The following is a 13,239-nucleotide window of genomic DNA, read 5'->3' on the forward strand; positions in this document are numbered from 1 at the left end:
AGGAAATGTTCATTACAAGGGAGCTTCCAGGTTCCCACACCCTAGCGAAGGGTGGAGCTGGGCCGGGAAGAGAAACCAGAACAGGCTGGGGGAATGGAAACAAGAAGGAACAGGAGGAGGAGGAGGCACATGGAGCAGAGAAACGTGAAGCAGCAGCCACACTTGCTTCTCAGCCTTGGACTTGCACCAGGGACTTGGGGGACATGGAAGGAGACACTTGAAAGAGCCGTGGGTGAGACACCTGTGGGGAGGCAGCTGCTACCTTGACTTGCACTTTGCTCTTTTCCTTCCAGACTTGCCTGGCACCTTCTGCCCCTTTCCTTTGGGTCCACACCCGAAGATGGCTCAGATTTGTGGCAAGCTTTCAGGCCCCCGCAGATCCACTTTGAGAGAGTCCTACTTAGCTGGGCATTTACCCACGGGGATAGGTAACATTGGGTGTTTAACTGGAAACTATTTTAACTATATTTTTCTCTCTATTGCACACTAATTCGATTAAAGCAGTCTTATGCACTAAGAGTACGTTTGTCTTTATGCAGCAGATGGCTGTACGCACTTAGGGCATGCAGGTTTGGGGGTGCTGGGGTGCCACTCACCCTGCCTGCTAACAGATTCTTAATACACGAAAATTCCTCAGGAGCCGAGAAATCTTTGCTCAGTTGTGACAGGAAGCCCATCCTTCATGTATAACTGAAGACACTGAGGACAGGATTCCAACCCTTCCTGCTTATATAAGAACTGCCTCCAAATCTTTGCCAGCGTGCAGCGCTCCCAGGAAGCTCTCTTAAGCAATTAAAAAGGGTCACTCTGCTGCCAAGCTGGAGCCTGAGCTCATCCTGGCCTGGGCATGTATTGCAACATTTAGGAGTTCATTTCATGTGCTCTCCTTTTACAAACTCTTCTCAAGCTGTGGTTGCTACATATGTAGGTGAGGTTCGTTAAATTTTTCTCTCAAGGTAAGACAAAGAATGAAATCATTGTTTTATATACACCCCCTTTTCATTTACTGAGTGGATGTCTAATTTGCCAAGTGTAGAATGTAAAACTATATTCCCTATCCCGCAGGTACCACTTGCTTGTGAAAATGTAACGCTGAAGTCCTCATTATTCACATAAGGAAAAGTAATTTCATTCATGCAAATACTGGACTGCAGATAGTACTATTTTGTGTTACAATTGTCTCCAGAGCTGGAGGGAGGGGGAAACAGTTACCTTATCAGGTTGTATAATTTAGATGGTGTTTTCAATGTGTGGTCCGCAGCCCACCAGGACCAGCGGTCCCTGCAAGCTTGTAGAAATAAAAAGCAGTTTCCACAGCAGCGATGCCCCATGGGGGTGATTCTGCTCCCCCAGGAGACATTGGGCAATATCCGGAGACATTCTGGTTGTCACAAGGGTCTGGGGTGCTCCTGGCACTTGGTGGGGAGAGTCCTGATGTAACCGGAAGACCAGAGTTTGGCCACCTGTCACCACCGAATGCCAATAAAGTCGAGCCAGGAATTGACTCTTTAAGGTGTGCTTTAATCAGACAGCCAGCAATCTGGAATTGGGAGTTAACACCTAAAGAAACTCCCTGCACATTTCATTTCCAGCTGGTTTTTATAGTGAGTTGAACAAAGGTCAGCAATAAGCAGCCTCTGGTGCTGCCAGGGGCTGGTAATGTCCAGCCCCTGGGGCTCCTTACCGCCCTCCTGGACCCCTGGCTGTGCTGAGGCTGGTCTGCAGAGAGCACCAGCTCCGGCACTCCTCCAGACGTGTCCTTGGGCTGGAAAATTAACTCAGAGTGATGGAGGACAAAAATAGAAAGACTGGAAAGGAGGTGCCCCAAGACCAGAACCTGACTCACGAGGAGGTGGGGATCAAGGCAAATAACAGGACCAAAACCCAGCTGTAGAGGTCGTGACCCTCAGGCACCAGTGCCTTATCACAAGGCTTGAGACCCAAGCAGGATCAGATGCTACTGGGAGTGGAGCACACACCTGAGGGTAAAGATGTGGACATTGGGCCCACCCTGGAATCTCTGGTCCCTTCCTGGTTTTGCCTAGTTTTCCCAGATCAGCAACAAACAGGCCACTCCACGGAGGAGTAACCCCTCCCAAACAGAAGAGGACTATATCAGGGCCGTCTCTGCACAGGCTGGGGCAGCACTCTGTCTGCCCACCTGTGACTGTGCAGGTGCCTCTTTTTACCAACTCTCTCCCTCTGCAGGGCAGCAGCCTCCTGCCTGCCCATGAGCTGTACCTGCCGGGGCTTCTCCTCACTCACCTCCCTCAGCAAAGGCCACTCTCCTCGAGGCCACCCGCCTGCAACCATGCAGGTCTCTCTTAGCAAAACCTGTCCCTTTCCCTTTGCCTAATAAACCTGTTCTTTAAATATGACTAACGTCTCTGTCTCCTGGAGAAACGCGCCTGGGAAACTCACTGTGTGCCACTGAAACGGGAGCTCTGGTGAAACCTTTCCCAGAGTGAACCCAAGGACCCCGCAACTCTGCAAAACCCCATCAAGAGCACACAGGCCATGAACATATTGTTTACTGTTTATGCAGATTTCCTACCACAGCCTGCAGTGTCCCATCCATCTCCTCCCCCACCCAGCCCTACACAGAGACTCCGCTAAATATCCTGCAGTGAGCAAGACAGCGCCTGCAATGAAAAACCCTGCCCAAAATGTCAGAGTGCCACTCCCGGAAAATTGATCAGAGGAAAGTGAATTGGAAAGAATGGGGTAGGAACAGGAGAGTAAAAAGAAAATGTATCAAGCTGATACGCAAACCATAATAAGGTAAATAATAATAAGATAAATAAGAAGAAGGAGAAAACAGGAGATTCATGGAGTTTGGGTTGCGATCATGGGGTCTGTGTCCCCTTAAGGAACTACTTAACCCTCCCCCCCATTATCATTGTACATATCTAAAATGAAGGGTGGGGGCAGGGGTGAAGACCGAACCAAAGAATGGGGTTTTCACCAGTAAGGCACTTTTCAGAATCGATGCATTATAACATAGGTGGTATTTCCTAAATCTGACAAACCCATAGATCACCCTCACTATGTTTGCCAACTGGGTGCCATCTTTGCTATTTAAGCTTTACTATAAGTAATGTATTTTATATTTTAATGATGTGTTTTAAAAGAAAATTTTATGTCGGGCCTCCCTGGTGGTGCAAGGGTTTAAGACGCAGCACTGTAAGGCTAGTCACAGCCACTGCAGCATGAGTTCGATTCCTGGCCAGGGAGCCGACCCACATGGCACAGCAGACCTCTCCTGTTTTTCCCACTGCTTCCCCTCAGCAGTGTATTTCAGTAGATCTGCCTGTTCTGCTCCCCTCTGTCTCTGGTGGATCCTCTCACCAACTTCCCCATCTCTGGCCTGCACCCTAACACTTGCATGCATAAGTAAATCATTTAAAAAAAAAATTTGTCATTAACATTAATTTAAAGCCACTCCAAAATGGTAAACAACATTAAAGCAAAACAATGTTACTAAACTCTAACTAGATACTATTGTCTTCCCAATACTCTGAGCCTGAGGTCAGCCCTCTCTTGGTTGAATGGGAGATTAAGAGGGAGAGGGGTTAAAGGTCTATCAGCACTCCTGTGAGACTTTTAAAATGTCTTTACTTTCCACCAATGAGCTGTGAGTACACTTTGAAAGCTGGTGGCAAAGAAACTGGGGAAAACTTTGAAAGCAGATGTACTTGATTCACTGGCTGCAGGATGATGGGCAAGTGACTTAATCCTGCTAAGCCACAGTTGTCACTGGAGTCCGTAATAGGACTAGGGTAATGTGGGCAGTCTCTGAGATAGCCCCAGTGGTGCTCATCTCAGGCATGAATGCCCTGTAGAATTGTAACAGGGTAATCCCCAAGGAAGAGGAGGTTCCAGGTTCCTTGCCCCACTCCTTGTAGGAAGGAGAAGCTAGAGAGGAAGGAGAGAGGAAGGAAACGTGGGAGATCAGGGAGACCCGGAGGAAGCACATGGAGCAGAGAGACAGGTGAAAGAGCTGCACGTGCTTGTCAGCCTTGGACTTGTACCAGGACTTGGGGGACGCGGAAGGAGACCCTTGAAAGAGACAGAGATAGGGTGAGAGACCCTGGGGAGGCTGACAATGGCTGCCTTGATCTTGACTTTGGTTTTGATTTTGTTCTTTTCCTCCCAGACTTGCCTCGCCCCTTCTGCCCCTTTCCTATTAGTCTCCACCAGAAGGGGCCTTAGGCTTGTGGCAAGCTTTTGGGTCGCAGTGGCCCTGCTTTGGGCTGACTCTGTTTGGCTTTACACGCGAGGAGATGGTATAGGGTAGATGATTTTCAGGCTTTTCTGCCCTGCCATTAGGATTGCCCTGCTTGATGGGCACCTGCATTTGTTACATTGTTGTAAGTTATGTTGTTTACTTCTGTGGGCCATGTCTCAGTATTGAGATATTGCCCAAGAGAAGCAGAAGCAGTAGAAGAGGCAAGAGAGAGAAGAGAGAGGATCCAGGAGTGAAGACTTGCCAGGGGCTTGGAGGCCTCCTGGGCCGGCGACACCTCTGCCTGCCGTGTACCTGGTTGCTGCACTACATGTAAAAGCTCAATAAAAGCCTGAGAAAGCCACCGAGGGCTCAACGGCTCTCCTTTACCCGTCTGGTCTGTTCAAATCATAGGAAACATACTCAGTGGCCCATCCTGCCACTACTGATGGGTAACTTTGGGTGCTTGATTTGGAAATTATATTCTTTCTCTTCTCTCTAACGCACACTAATTGTATTGAAGTTCCTTTCCACTGGAGGTCATAGGCACTATAGTATGTTTTGTCTTGATGCAGTAGATGGCAGCAAGTTTGGAGGTCCCGGGATACCCTCACCCTGCCGGATAACATAATCCCCTCCCCTGGAGTGTATGCTGGATCTTTTGACTGCCTGTAACCAGCAATATACAGCAATAATGCTGAGATGTCTCTTCTGAACTAACTGTCTCTCTCTCTCTGTTTCTCTGTCTCTGTCTGTCTGTCTCTCTCTCTCTCTCTCTCTCTCTCACACACACACACACACACACACACACACACACACACACTCTAAGCTGCCATATCAACAGCCAGCAAGGATATGAGGCCAACCAACCATGTGAGTGAGCTTGGAAGTGAATCTCCACCAGTCAAGCCTTGAGATGACTGTAGCTACAGTCTTGCAAGACACCCTGAAACAACACTGTCTTAGTTGCACCTGGACTCTTCACACTCAGAAACCATGAGCTAATGCATACTTCCATGATAATATATATGTGTCATTTGAAGTGCTAATGTTGAGATAATCTGACATGCAGTAATACATAACTAATAAAGTTACTATGAGGTTTATACAAGATAATGACTCCCCATTCAAGAGAGAAGTCCTGCTGGAAACTGTCTTATACATTGACGAGAAATCCACAATAGTTGCTAATATTAACTAATCAATTCCATTATAAATATGAAGTTCCCCCATTTTTTGATTATTAAGATAAACAGGGCCTCCCAGGTGGCACAAGGGGTTAAGACGCAACCTATGAAGCTGTCCACAGCCATTGCAGCACGAGTTCGATACCTGGCCAGTGAGCTACCCACATGGCGTGGCCTCTCCTGCCACGCCCGCTGCTCCCCTCGGCAGTGTATTTCAATCAGTCTGTCTGTTCTGTTACCCACTCTGTCTCTGGTGAATCCTCTCACTCCCCACACCTCTGGCCTGTACCCCTGCTCTTGTATGCACAAATAAATAAATCTTAAAAAAAATAAAATACAAAATTGAGATGAACAAACAGCATAACTGGCCTATAATCAAAATAAAGTATAAAAGGAAAAATTTTTAAATCATAATTAGTTTCTTGAGAAACCTTCAAAAGATATTCATTTTTAATGCTATTAATAATGATAGTTATAGGCTCCAATAATACTGAAGCTATTAGTATTATAGCTTCCTATAAATAGGAAGGAGCTCTTAGAAAATAAAAATGCAGTGTATAAATTTTTTTATTTAGTGGAACGCCTATAAAATGTTTTATAGAAAATCTTTCAAAACACAAGGAGAAAAAATATGGTATAAAAGCTAAGAGACATAAAGTTATAATCCAAGAGATTCAAATTTCAGCTAATATATTTTCATACCCACAATAAACAAAAAATTTTAAAGTCATAAAACAAAGTTCATCTAATAAAAGCTTCCACAAGTAAAGTTAGAGTAGAAAATACAAATGAGGAAACAAGAAATAATAGAATCATAATCTTAATACAGTCAGGAAAGCCACTCAATAAAATTTAACACAATATATTAAAATATAATATATTAATGATACTAAGAAAGGATATATATCAAGAAAAAAATATTAGAGCAAATGATTATACAACAATACTAAATTATCTAAGTTAACTAATGCCTAATGTAGCCAAACCTGAATAATACACATATAAAGTTATACTTTAAAGTTTTAATAAAGCATAACTTTCATAAAAGAAACTTGATTGAAATGTTCTTGAAAAATATACTATAAAAAATATATATACTATAAACAGATTTACTGGCGAAGCTGTAGAAGCATTAATATCAGGAATTTAAAAAAAAATGATGCTTGTTAGTCGTGATCAAAATAGTAATTAAAATACCACTCAGTAAGACAAGAAAAATAAATGTTCAAGAATAAGAGAAGAAAAATCCACAACCAATACAACTGACAATACAGAAATGCAAGACCATGTATAGGTAAGCTATTAGAATCACAAGGGACCTCAGCATGATGAATGCAAACAAAAACAACATACCAGTATCAGTAAAATTCCTATAGTCTAAGAACTACCAGTTAGAAATGTGAAAGGAGGGCCTCCCCAGTGGCGCTGCAGTTGAGCGCTGGGTTGCGAAGCTGCCCACAGCCTCTGCAGCGCTGGTTCGATCCCCGACTGCCGGGCGAGTGTCCCACATGGCGCGCAGACCTCTCCTGCCGCCCGCTGCTCCCCTCAGCAGTGTACTTCGGTCCTTCTGCCTGCTCTGCTCCCCGCTCTGGCTCTGGTGAATTCTCTCACCCTCCAGCGCTCCTGACTGTACCCAGTGCTTGTATAAATTAATAAATTAATTTAAAAAAAAAAGAAATGTGAGAGGAAAAAAAAATCCTACTTAACTAGTAACAAAAAACTATCACACACCTAGGAATAGAAGAAAATTGCAAAAACATTGAAATTCCTAAGAGAAGTCCTAAGTGAATATAAATAAATTTGGGAAGACTTTAAAACATCACTATTTTTTCCCATTCTATGAAATGTGTGTGTGTGTGTGTATTTAAAGTGAGTATTAGAAACCCATGTAAACTTGGTTTTTAAAGGGTAAATATGAATTGGCTGAGTCAATCTTGCAAATAAAAACAATTAAGGGTATTCTCACTACCAGATTCCATCACATTATATAAAAGCATAGCAGTAGAAATAATGAAGTACTGGTGTAGGAACTGGTACCCAAACAAATCCAGAATCATAAAGGATATGAAGAAACAAGTTCATCATTTAGTCAAAAATTATGTCAGATCCCTAACTCACACCTTTACAAAGGTGAACTCCAAATCCCTTGAGAACCTAAATGTGAAATCAAAAATCTAAATTAAAAAATGTCAGAGAATATTTTTGTGATCTCTACGTGGAAATGGACTTATTAAATAAAATCCAAATCTCATGCCATAAATGAAAAACTGGTGGTTCTGAGTACATCAAAATTAAGGCTCCACATTAAAAAAAAAAGTTAACATTAAAAATTATATAATCAACAGGCAGATGAGTAGGTACTTGCAACATATCAAACTGACAAGTGATTAGCATTTAGAAATAAAACCAACAAGAAAATATAGCAACTCCAATAGAAATTCAGAAAAGGATATTACAAGACAGTTTGCAGATAGGGAAATCTAAATGGCTAACGAGTAAATGAAGAAACGCCCCAATTTCACCAGTAATCAAGAAAACGCAAATTAAACAATAAGATACCTTTTTACTCCCAAAAGACTGCCAAAACTGGAAAATAAGGCAGTAGCACGCATCTGGTGGAAGTGTAAATGGATGCAATCATTCTAGCGGATAATCTGGTAGTGTTTAAGTAAATCTGTGTATGCCTACGACCTAAGCAGAGGGCCTCCTCTGAACAAATTCCATGGAGACCCTCACACAGAGCCATAAAGCGACATGTATGAAGATGTGTATTACAACATTGTGCAGTAGGGAGGCAAAGAACATCAGGTGTCCCTTAATGAGGGAAATGGTATGGTAAACTGTAATAGGTGCGTGGGAATACTATGCAACAGTTCAAAAGAATTACCGAGATGTTTATACAGCCTAAATAAAAATATCTGAAAATAATAATGTCGCTTTCAACAATTATTTCTGTCCTGTGATGTTGCTGACATCATTTAAACACATACACACAGAAAATAACGATATCCATTGTATGATACACATGTTTTCAGCAAACACATGTGAGTGAGTGCCTCAGGCAGGGGCAGGTGGGAAGCCATGGAAAGGAAAGAAGATGAGAATAGAAGAGACAGCAAGTGAAATAAAACAAGGGCAGAACCTTGAAAGGGCCACTAATCATAATATATAATGAACTGAAGACGATGATTAACTCGGCCCTCCAAGCTTGAGATCAAAAAATACCTTTTACTAGAACAAAACTGGAAAAGGTTTGTGAACATCTCGAAAATTCCCCATTTTTAAATTTTTAACACAAAAGGTAAGAGAGCTCCAAAATGATCCAACAAGGAAGAAACCAGCTAAATTATGAGATTATTAAAGCCATCAAAAGTGATTCAGCAGAGGATCACAATGTGGGAAAGGTTTTGTAGAGACCTTTAAGTTTCAAAGAGTCACAACACAAAATTGTGCAGACGCTTTCATTGAAAATGTGTGATAACTGTACCTGGATATGCACTGGACCAGAATGAATCATGGAAAATGCCAATGACTAAGATATTGGACTATATATTTTCTATTACCTATGATCACTATTATAAATATTTGCTAGTTATTAGTGGCTTCTCCACGAGTTGCCAGAGAATTCAAAACAAAGAGTTACCATCATACCACCCAATCACAGGAAGAGTGACAGGATGGGTATGTTTATTTTTTGGTAGAATGGGGTTCAAATGAGGGGAAAGGTTGCCTTGTAAGTCTGGAAGAGTCTGTGTTTTGTGTCCCTCTGTCCTGGTGTGGTTTCCTTACAAGTAGTGGTCTAAAAAATTACTAATCCCCTTTCTCATTTTGCTTTTCCCCCCTTGTGTGAGAAGACCAAAGTTGTTGGAAACTGGAAAGGTAAATGGTTTTCTAATAATATTAGCCAAAAAGACACTGTTCTTTTGCAGCAAGCCCCTGAGACCACAGCAGTTACTTTATGACTGTTAAGGGCTGGTACTTGAGACTAATGCGAGATTTGGCAACAAAAATATTCGATCTCTTAGCATTCCTAAAGATCTGGAATCTTTCTCTGGCATTTTCACAGATCAGCAGAATCTCTCTCTCCTCCTTTCTCTTGCTCCCCCAGCTACCCTCCTTTTCCCTCTAGCCTCCTATTTTGGAATTCTACACCTATCTCAAATCTGAAGATTTTCATTTCCAGCACATTCATAGAATCAACTACACACCACCGGGTACTTGAGATTTAGGGATCCATTTGGCACAGAGAAGTTGTTCTTTGAAGCCACCCCATTTCATCTCATTTGAATCATCTCAATTCTGTAGTGCACTGAATCTGTAGCCGTTTCATTGGTCTAATTTTTAATTTCACCTTTGGTACATGTTATATAACACAAGTTAACCAGCCCATCTGAGTTGCCTGTGCCCTTTCAAAAACAGACATCTCCCCGTAAGATCACAAGTCACGAAGACATGATCATAAATGCTGACAAGTGAGTACAAAAAATACTCACCAGCATTTTTCACAAACACAACAAAAACCAACTAAAAATAACCTAAATATATAACGATCAGGGAACATTTCCATAATCCATCTAATCAATGGGAAATTATGCAGACTATGAACATTCCCAAGAAAAGCAAGAAATCTAATCACGTTTTATTGAAGAACTAGACGGAAATAACCCCCTGATAGTTGAGGAGGTTACTATGGTAAGATATAGGTGATATGTCTCCTTTCTTATGCTTTTTTTCATTTTCTGACTTTTCTAGAAATATATATATATATACAACTCTTACACTTGGAAATAAAACTTTTTCAAAGGTCAAACAGGGTGAGTTGTTCCATTGGGATCCAGAGAGCAACAACATAGCATTTTCCCTCTCCTAGGCTTGCTATTAGGAAGTCACTTTCTCCTCTCATTTTAAGGGGAAGGTATTGCCATATTATTAAGTAATCAGACACTGGGGTTCATTCAAGAGCAATAAACTGACCTCTTAAGAGAAAATTAGTGAAGTTCAGGAAATTAGGGCTAGAAACCCCTAGTGGGTGGTATAATGCATCTCTCAAGAATCAGCACCATATACATTACACTTTCTGGTGCAGGCACTTTCTTTTCCATTTAACTGTAAATATTTCAAGGGATTGCAATTTCACTGCTACATTTTAGACCAGACAAAGAGTTATTAATCCATCTTCCCTGGGCAGACTGTAATAACTCCAGCAAACTTTGGGAGGTCCATCTAACTCTCTTGCCTGGTGAACCGGCTAGCTGAAAGAGTATCTTAGACCTGGTCCAAATCCTGGCGCTTTCACTCAGCTTTAACCTCAGACAAGATCTTTTAGATTTCCTCAATTGTAAAAAAAGAAATCTCTCCACCTACCTCACAAAGGTAATGTAGGAATCAAATGAGTTATGCATCAAAGGAATGCGTTGCGTATACTCTGCCAATGTCTGCTGACTCCAAAGTCATTGCTAAACAGTTGTGTCCTGGCAGAGGAGACGTGCCATGCTCAGTCAACCCCTTCTTTTGTATTTCTCTGGATGACACAATGGGTTGGAGTGGACAGTACAGTTCATGGCCTTGACACAGAAAAATCCCAGTTGGTGTTCAACACTTGGACTTGATCACACCCCTAAGTTAACCAGCCTCAGATCATGAATCAGCTCCAACAGCATCCAGTGGGTCTTTTCATTGTTAGTAAGAGCTGTGCTTGCAACATTGGTCCTGTGGATGAGAAAAAGAGGATGTCTGAGATAGAACCAATAGGGCTTGATGAATAGTTCATATAAAGCCTGAAGGAAAGAAAAGAATAATACCCCCAGTTCCCAACTTGATGGTGAAATGCATGGTTTAGTGACTCAACAAATATCTACCTGCTATCTACAAAGGGCCAGGGATTGTTCTGGGCAGGCTGACACCACAGTGAACCAAGGAGAGGGCTTAGTGAGCTTACTTGCTAGTGGGGGAGGCAGACAATAAATAAGTAAGCAATAAGTAAGCAAGACAATTTCTAGACAATTTGTGATAACTATGATGATGGAAATGAAAAAGAGTGATGGTATGCAGGAGAAGAGGATAGAGGGTTAATTTAGATCTAAGGCTCAGGGAAGGTCTCTCTCAGGAAGTAAAATCTGAGGTGATAGGTCTCGAAAACTGACAAGATGCCAACAGGTGGAGAGGAACAGAAGTATTCCAGGAAGAAGGCACAACAGGTGCAAGACTTTGAAGTAGGAAAAGGCTAGAGACATTTGCGAAAGTCTAAAAGTCTAGCTTATCATCTAGAGAAAGAGCACAGTGAACAAGAAAACAAAGTGCAATGAATGACACATGCCACCCCCAAAAACACTTGATAAAAAACTGTATTGAGATTAAGTACAAAGACCTACACTACATTAATCTAAGGAAAAGTGTGCTCACTCCCTCTCGCTCTGTCTCTGTGTCTCTCTCAAGAAGTAGTCATGGAACAGCCTGGAGGAACAGCATTTCAGGCAAAGGGAACAGACAATGCAAAGGTTTAGTTGAGAACTCAGTTGAAGGATCTAATTATTAGGTTGATTCTTACTTGATTAACCAATCCAAATAGAGAAGGCCTGGTGGAGAAAGTCCTATTTCATCCTTATGTGTTCACCCAGCTATATTAAGAGCATGCTTTGTACCAGGCACTGCGCCAAATGCTGAAGCAAAGATGAGTAATATGGTCTCCTCTCAGGGAGTTTGCAGTCCCATGAGGGAGGCAGATCACCATATCAGAATAATCCATAAGATAAATGAGAGCACCCCAGTTCATGTTTTAGAAAGTCAAGCAGATGATTCTTTTGTGGATGATGATGAGCAACTGTTTTTGAGACTGTGCGTAATAAAATCATTTGCATTTCTTTGTGATCCCACCAACTCAGAATATCTAGAATTTTGAATGGAATATTTGCAACAATGCATATTGGGTCTGAGACACTGTAGAAGCCACCATGTTTGGGGCAGATAACAGGCTATCAATAGCTGACATTATTGAGCACATAGATTCACTGGCTTGACATGCAAGCTCACCGAGTCTTTCAAAGACCCTATGAGGCAGGAGCTCCTTATTCCACTTTCTTCAGATAAATAAACTGGAGCTCAGCAAGGTGAAGAGACTTCCTGAAAGTCATTAACCCAGACTTGACCATTTCCAGCTGGGTTTGGAGCTTCAGTTCTGGTCCACAGTGCCTTTCTCAGGATTCTTAGATTTTGGGTGATCTCTGACCCAGGTTCACAAAGCAGACCCCTTTCTCTTCTCCCTATCCCAATTATCCACCTGGGATGTCCACAGTAGGACATCTCTCTGCAGAGGCCCGAAAAGTGGTACTGGGTAGAAGAAAAGTCTTTGTTTCCACACTCAGGAAAACGTGGAGGGCAGCTGGGCAGGCCCTGCTGGGGAGTGCCCAGTGTCTGGCTACTTCGGACTTGTCTCCAGGGGCCCTCTGTGCAGAGTGGGAAGGGTGGGTCCCAAAAGCCTCCTTCCTGCCCACCTGCGGGGGTAGAGAAATTACAGCCGCTGCACATTCAAGCCCTGAGCAGAAGGGACTGGGCAGGGGAAGTAAGTTTTGGAAGTCGCAAGGTGCAGTAAGTAGGCTGTCCCCTCTCAATGTATTCAAATTCACACACACACACACACACACACACACACACACACACACACACGCAAATCAGCTCGTCACCTTCAGCGCATAAGCTGGCCAGTTTGCAACTTCAGGGGACTTCTGCTCCCCAGCCTCTTTCTATTCTGGACTCCCCAGCGCCGAGTCTGGGCGTCTGTCTGATGGCCTTGGGGTGCACCCGTCAGGACTGACTTTCCCCAGCTTCTCG

The sequence above is a fragment of the Talpa europaea genome (genome assembly GCF_964194135.1).
Source record: "Talpa europaea genome assembly, chromosome: 14".
In the NCBI taxonomy this organism is placed as follows: Eukaryota; Metazoa; Chordata; class Mammalia; order Eulipotyphla; family Talpidae; genus Talpa; species Talpa europaea.